The following is a 7,150-nucleotide window of genomic DNA, read 5'->3' as shown; positions in this document are numbered from 1 at the left end:
TGCCTAAGTTTTCTTCTAGGGTTTTTATGGTTTTAGGTCTAACATGTAAGTCTTTAATCCATCTTGAATTAATTTTTGTATAAGGTGAAAGGAAGGGATCCAGTTTCAGCTGTCTACATATGGCTAGCCAGTTTTCCCAGCACCATTTGTTAAATAGGGAATCCTTTCCCCATTGCTTGTTTTTGTCAGGTTTGTCAAAGATCAGATAGTTGTAGATACGCCATTATTTCTGAGGACTCTGTTCTGTTCCATTGGTCTATATCTCTGTTTTGGTACCAGTACCATGCTGTTTTGGTTACTGTAGCCTTGTAGTATAGTTTGAAGTCAGGTAGCATGATGCCTTGGAGGAGTTTTTTTATTACCCACCTTCTGAAGCCTACTTCTGTTAATTCATCAAACTCAGTCTGCATCCTGTTTTTTTGTCCCTTGCTGGCAAGGAGTTGTGATACTTTGGAGGAGAAGAGGCATTCTGGTTTTTGGAATTTTCAGCCTTTTTACGCTGGTTTTTTCTCATCTTTGTGGATTTATCTACCTTTGGTCTTTGATGCTGGTGACCTTCAGATGGGGTTTTTGTGTGGACATCCTTTTTGTTAATGTTGATTCTATTCCTTTCTGTTCATAAAAATATGGAAGGCTTCTCAATTTGCGTGTCATCCTTGCCCAGGGGCCATGCCCATCTTCTCAGCATTGTTCCAATTTTAGTATATGTGCTGGTGAAGCGAGCACAAAGCTGGGTAATTTTTTTTTTTTTTTTTTTGAGCTGGAGTTTTGCTCTTGTTGCCCAGGCTGGAGTGCAATGGCACAATCTCAGCTCACCGCAACCTCCGCCTCCCGGGTTCAAGCAATTCTTCTGCCTCAGCCCTACTGAGTAGCTGGGATTACAGGCATGAACCACCACGCCCAGCTAATTTTTGTATTTTTTAGTAGAGACAGGTTTTTTCCATGTTGATCAGGCTGGTCTTGAACTCCCAACCTCATGTGATCTGCCCACCTCGGCCTCCCAAAGTGCTGGGATTACAGGCATGAGCCACCGCGCCTGGCCAGACTAGTTTTACATAGCACACATCATGTAGAAAGCTGCCTAAAATGCCTCTTGACATTTCTCCCTCGTCCCAAATTGTCACACTTATGGCGTTGTTAGGTTTACTTCATGAGTCTTTTAAGGACCTTGTTGGTTACGTTGGGCCTATCTGGATAATCTAGGATAATCTTATTTTTAATTAGTCACCAAAATTTTATTTAATCTCATGTCAGATTAGCTATGGTACCATTGAGTGGTCTCTAGTTATGGTGGGGGCAATATTTATGTTTTAGTTAAAATAATAAATGCAGATATTTTTAGAAAATTAAATAGAATTTACTGTAATCCCAGCACTTGACTCACAGTTCTGCATTGCTGGGGAGGCCTCAGAAAACTTACAATCTTGGCAGAAAGCAAAGGAGAAGCAGGCACCTTCTTCACAGGGCGGCAGGATGGAATGAGGGCAAGCAGGGGAAATGCCATCAGATCTCACGAGACTCACTCACTATCATAAGAACAGCATGGGGGAAACTGCCCCCATGATCCAATTACCTCCACCTGGTCCTGCCCTTGACACGTAGGGGTTATGGGGATTACAATTCATGATGAGATTTGCTGGGGACAGAGGGGACACAGCCAAACCATATGAGTTGCCATGTCATGCCAGGCCCCTATTGACTTCAGTAAGGATGGTACCATGTTCAAGAAGCTGAAGAAGGGACCCAGAGCCAGCAAATGAGACATGGAGTTTATTGAGGGAACTTACATACAGGGTAGTCCAGTGGTAGTAGGTTGGACAGCAGAACCACTACTATTTGTAGAAAGCACGCTGTTTATACAGAATTTTCACTTGGCACCCTCTCCTTAGGAACACCTACCTAACAACCTTCATTTAACCTAAAACAAACAGCCTCAATCCCCTGTATGGCCTGCATTCCATGGGATAGACTGAGGGTTCATATGTTCCTCATAAATAATGAATTAATCTCTGGATTGGTCACTTTTGAATTCCTTACCTTGCAGCTCTGAACACACCTTGTTTTTAGACCGTAGGGTCATTCTCAGGGTATGCTTAAGTTGAGTTATTGCTGCTGGTAGGTACGTCTGCCATACGTGCCATTAACTTCATGATTGTGGGTAAGTGATTTTATCTCGAGTCTTCTCTTCAAATTACGGTATGCAGGGGAGGGCTAGGAGGTTGCAGAGGTGAAAGAGGTGGGTGGATTAGATTGTTGAGGTTCATTCCACCACTAAGATATTAAGATTCCTTCTGGAACTTCTTTGAAGTTGGATCTATCGTTCTTCTTCTACAACGGAGGTAGAGTGATGCTGTGACCCTTAGGACGGTACATAAAGGTCAGAGGGCCAGCTGATTGTGAGACCGAGTCTCACTGGGGCTATTATTATGACCTTTGAGTGGTAGAGTTATCTAGACAAACTTTAGAGAGTCATTTAGCTATTAGGTTGCTTTATTAAAAATTTGTTTCCAATTTTCCTATGAGAAAAGATAAAAGGAGATAAAATCATGAAATCTTTACAGCATGAGAAGCATTTACTCGGGGTAAATCAGAGCTTAATATCTAGTTCAAAAGAGTGATTTTAAAGTGCTGTTCTTGGACAGCAGTATTAGGGTCACCTGATAACTTATTTGAAATGCAAATTCTCAGACCTACCTTATCAGAAATTCTGGATGAAGCCCAGCAACCTGTGTTTTCAGGAGCCTTCCAGGGGATTCTGCTGCATGATTCAGTTTGAGAATCATTGCCCTAATGTTGCTGCATTGAACAGTTGGGAAGCTTTTATTGGTTTGTGTGGAGATGGGAAAGGGTAAGATCTTCTTCCTAAGGCAGAACTCAAGGAATTACTAGGTCTGCAGGATACCTCAGGGAGAGGCTATGAGCAAGGAGGTCTCCCCATCTGAAAACCAAAGCTTCTCATTGGGCTTGACATCTTTTTATTCTTTTTTTTTTTTTTTGAGACGAGGTCTCCCTCTGTCACCCAGGCTGGAGTGCAGTGGCTCGATCTCATCCCACTACAACGTCCGCCTCTCAGGTTCAAGCAATTCTCCTGCCTCACCCTCCTGAGTAGCTGGGATTACAGGCATGTGCCACCACGCCAGGCTAATTTTTTTTTTTTTTTTTTTTTTTAGTAGAGACGGGGTTTCAGCATGTTGGTCAGGCTGGTCTCGAACTCCTGACCTCATGATCCACCCGCCTCGCCCTCCCAAAGTGCTGTGATTACAGGCATGAGCCAGCGCACCCGGCCGACATCTTTCTATTCTTAAGAAGATAGAACCAATATCTGACAGTTGGTGTGGTCAGGGTGCAGTCTGAGACCCAAGCTCACAGAGATCCCTGGTATTTCCCTTTCCCTGGCTCTTTTCTGCCTATGAAGCAGATGATTGGAATTGTTAAAAGAGCATGGATTCAAATCCCGCTCTGCCAGGCCCTTATCTATCTGTGAGAACTTTGGGAAACTTCATCTTATGGAGCCTTATTTTCTTCATCTTTGGAACTAATACCTTGAGCAGTTTATGTGCTTAAAAAGTGGTTTATGTACCTCACATAAAGTACTCGCACGTACTCAATAAACACTAATTCCTTGCTCCTTGATACCCTGATAGTACAGAATGGGCCTGGCCACAGCCATTCTGACTCACTGGTGTTCAACTGTACCAGTTTTTAACTATTCTACATATCAGCTCCTCTTGTGAAAATGTAAGAATATTTTCTTATTTTTTGCAAACACATTTTCTTACAGGAAAGATGTGGGCAGACTTATTAACACAAACCTAGGATAGGTTTACAGTTTATTTAAACAGATGAAAAAATAATGTGAATATTTAAATTACTGACAAAATAAGACATTGCAAAATTGGGGCAGAGAGGGGGAAATTGGCCAAATTTGAATTTTGGTAATATGGCTATCTCAAAGTAATATACTCTAGCATGATCTTTTTCTTGACATTGCCACAGGAACACCTACCTGTCAGGAAGTTAAACCAAATGTCAATGGTCATGGTATCATTACTCATCCTAAGAAGCTTGACTGGCCATCACTGGATCTGGGTGCACTTCCTAAGCCGTGGTTGAGCCTAGAATTAACCCGTAGTCAGTCCCAGCTAGGTGCTAGGGGGCGCTATGCTGCAGCTCTCAGACAGCCAGGTGTCCTCACCTGGATATGCATTGTGTGGAGCCCTTTGAAGTCCTTGAATCTGGTGTCCATAGATTTTTTGTTTCCAGCAGAGTATTAGTATATTAATAATTTGGTAGGGGCTCACACCTGTAAGTGGGCAGATCATTTGAGCCCAGGAGTTTGAGACCAGCCTAGGAAACGTGGCAAAACTTGGCTGAGCTCAGTGGCTCACACCTGTAATTCCGGCGCTTTGAGATGCCAAGGTGGGTGGATCACCTGAGTGAGGTCAGGGGTTCGAGAACAGCCTGGCCAACATAGTGAGCCTTGTCTCTACTAAAAATACAAAAATTACCTGGGCATGGTGGTGCGTGCCTGTGGTCTCAGCTACTTGGGAGGCTGAGGCAGGAGAATCACTTGAACCCAGGAGGTGGAGGTTGCAGTGAGCTGAGATCACGTCACTGCACTCCAGGCTGGGTGACACAGCAAGATTCCGTTTCAGCAAAACAAAAACAGTAGATGTTGGTGTGGATGTGGTGAAAGGGAATGCTTATACACTGCTGGTGTAAATGTAAATTAGTACCTAACCTTTATGAAAAACAGTATGAAGATTTCTCAAAGAACTAAACTGGATCTACAGTTTGATCCAGCAATCCCATTACTGGGTATCTACCCAAGTGAAAAGACATCAATTTGTCAAAAGGACAACTGCATGCATATGTTTATTGCAACACAATTCATAATTGCAAAGATATAGAACCAAACTAAGTGCCCATCAACCAAAGATAGAGAACTAAACTAAGTGTCCATGTCCATCAAATGATGAGTGGATAAAGAAAATGTGGTATATATACACCATGGAATACCACCCAGCCATAAGAAAGAATGAAGTAATGTATTTTGCAGCAGTTTGGATGGAGCTGGAGGCCATTATACTAGGTGATGTAACTCAGGAATGGAAAACGAAATACTGTATGTTCTCACTTACAAATGAGAACAAAGCTATGGGTACAAGAAGGCATATCTTTGAGTGGTATAATAGACTTTGGAGACTCACAAGTGGGGAGCTTGTGAGTCTACTAGGGAGGCTGAGGCAGGAGAATCTCTTGAACCCGGGAGGTGGAGGTTGCAGTGAGCCAAGATAGTGCCACTGTACTCCAGCCTGGGCAACAAGAGCAAAACTCCATCTCAAAATAAATAAATAAATAAATAAAAGAATAATTTGTAAAAACAAACACTGTTCAAGGGTAACCAACCAGAAAAATGAACACAACTAGACAAGGTACTCAAAAGGGCTTCCTCAAGACAGTGACATTTATTTTGGGCTTTTATAAAAACAAATTTGGATTAAAGTTGTAAGGGGACCTATTAGACAAAGAAGATAGCTGACTTTTGTGCAGGGGAAGGAAAACAGACTTTGTTTCAAATAGTTGTAGAACCTTTAAAACTATTGGCACATTTCTTCTTACACTGTAAGACTTAAGATGAATAGAAAAATGTATTTAGCAAACAATCTGCTACATCTACTTCTGATGTTTTTTCTTCTAATTTATTGAAAATCTCAGCTATATTTTTCTTATACAAAATAGCCCCAAAATGTTCTAATGTTGACTGTCTTTTAAAGTTGTTTTTCCACTAAATTTTACTTGATAAATCATTTTAAATTCATTTGTACAATTTTTGAATTTGTTCTCTTACATGACACTAGATAATTGTAGACCAGGCAAAGTTGGTATACTAACTGACTCCCTGTCTACCATCTGGTGTTCCCCACCCCCGCCACCATAAGTGGAACAAACTTCCTTCCAAAAAAATTTACTGCAATCACAAACTGCTGTTTATGGTCATTTTAGAGATAAAATTCCATAACTCAAGTTAGCGTTGACATTTTATAAGTGCTGTCAAGTCACTCTAGGGAATGGAAATGAGCATCTCACTATGTGCTCTGAAGTGGGGACATATTTCTCTGCTTGTTATGGACGGTGAGAGATGGCTAAATTAAAGCAGAGAAATATTTCAGTGATGCAGAGCAAAGGTGACTTCCTGTTTTGTTTCAGGTTTTGTTTCCTTCTCCTCTCAATGAAGGCTGTGTTTTCTGACATTCCGCAATCCTTTTGCTCAGTGATTTCCCATTGAGAGGGCATAGTGTGAAGGCCTCTGCAGGTCATTCCATTTACAATATAAGCTGAAAGGGTAGGGCGGGGCGGGGGTGGGGGGAAGAGGGAGCTCATTAGTGGAAGGAGCAGACCAGGAGGGGATCTGTTTTCCATTTTCTCCTCCAGATTGAACTCATCTGGATGGAAAGGGTTTGATTGTTGTTGTAATCATCATTATTACCTGCGTCATGTCGTTTTCCTACACTTTTTTTAAGTGTCGGGCAAAATTGTTGCTGAGAATAACAAATAATATCTGCCATGTTATTCGTGAGCAAAATCAGAAAAAAAAAGTCCAAGTGTATTAGAGCTGTTAGTTTCCACGTTAACCCTTAAGGAGCAAAGCTCAAAAGTTCTAATTCCACTGGGCGGCGGGGGGTGGGGGGGGAATAGAAGGAAAAAAACCCTGTTCGTTGCTTCTGGTGGCCTATTTGTAATCATGCGCAGCGTTTCTTTCTTTCTCTCTATCTTTTTTTTTTTTTTGAAAGGCAATCCTCCCCCCCACCTCCTCCCCCGCAGTTATTGAACATGGAGACCTCTGTAGTCACTAGCTCTGGGTTGATATGGCTCCACCGCTGCTCGCAGGGGTCTGTGTTTTCCGCTACTTGGACAAAGTAACATTGCTTAAGCCATTCCCCCCACCAGGTCTGACTTTCTGCAGAGCCAGTAATTGCAGAGGAAAAGCTGTAGTTTGCTTAAGGGAAATACCTCCAGGAAGGAGGTCTCCGGTGGGTTCCCAAGTGGGAAACTAGGGGGACTTTTCCGTAGGGAATTGGGGTGGGCTCTTCAGTAAGGGGCTAGGGGCTCGTCTCTGGGGCCAAAGACGGGTTCCCTAGTGTGAGGG

The 7,150-nt window shown here is 42.4% G+C and overlaps 1 non-coding gene across 1 annotated transcript; it reads right to left on the bottom strand.

Moving 5' to 3' along the window:
• Positions 1-620: 620 nt before the first annotated feature.
• On the bottom strand, positions 621-726 carry LOC129488908 (U6 spliceosomal RNA). The gene has a single exon (XR_008659754.1). It is a non-coding gene; the product is annotated as a U6 spliceosomal RNA (small nuclear RNA).
• Positions 727-7,150: the final 6,424 nt, after the last annotated feature.

The sequence above is a fragment of the Symphalangus syndactylus genome, chromosome 8 (genome assembly GCF_028878055.3).
Source record: "Symphalangus syndactylus isolate Jambi chromosome 8, NHGRI_mSymSyn1-v2.1_pri, whole genome shotgun sequence".
NCBI lineage: Eukaryota > Metazoa > Chordata > Mammalia > Primates > Hylobatidae > Symphalangus > Symphalangus syndactylus.
Note: the sequence above shows the minus strand (reverse complement) of the source record. Positions and strands in the feature narration are given on the sequence as shown.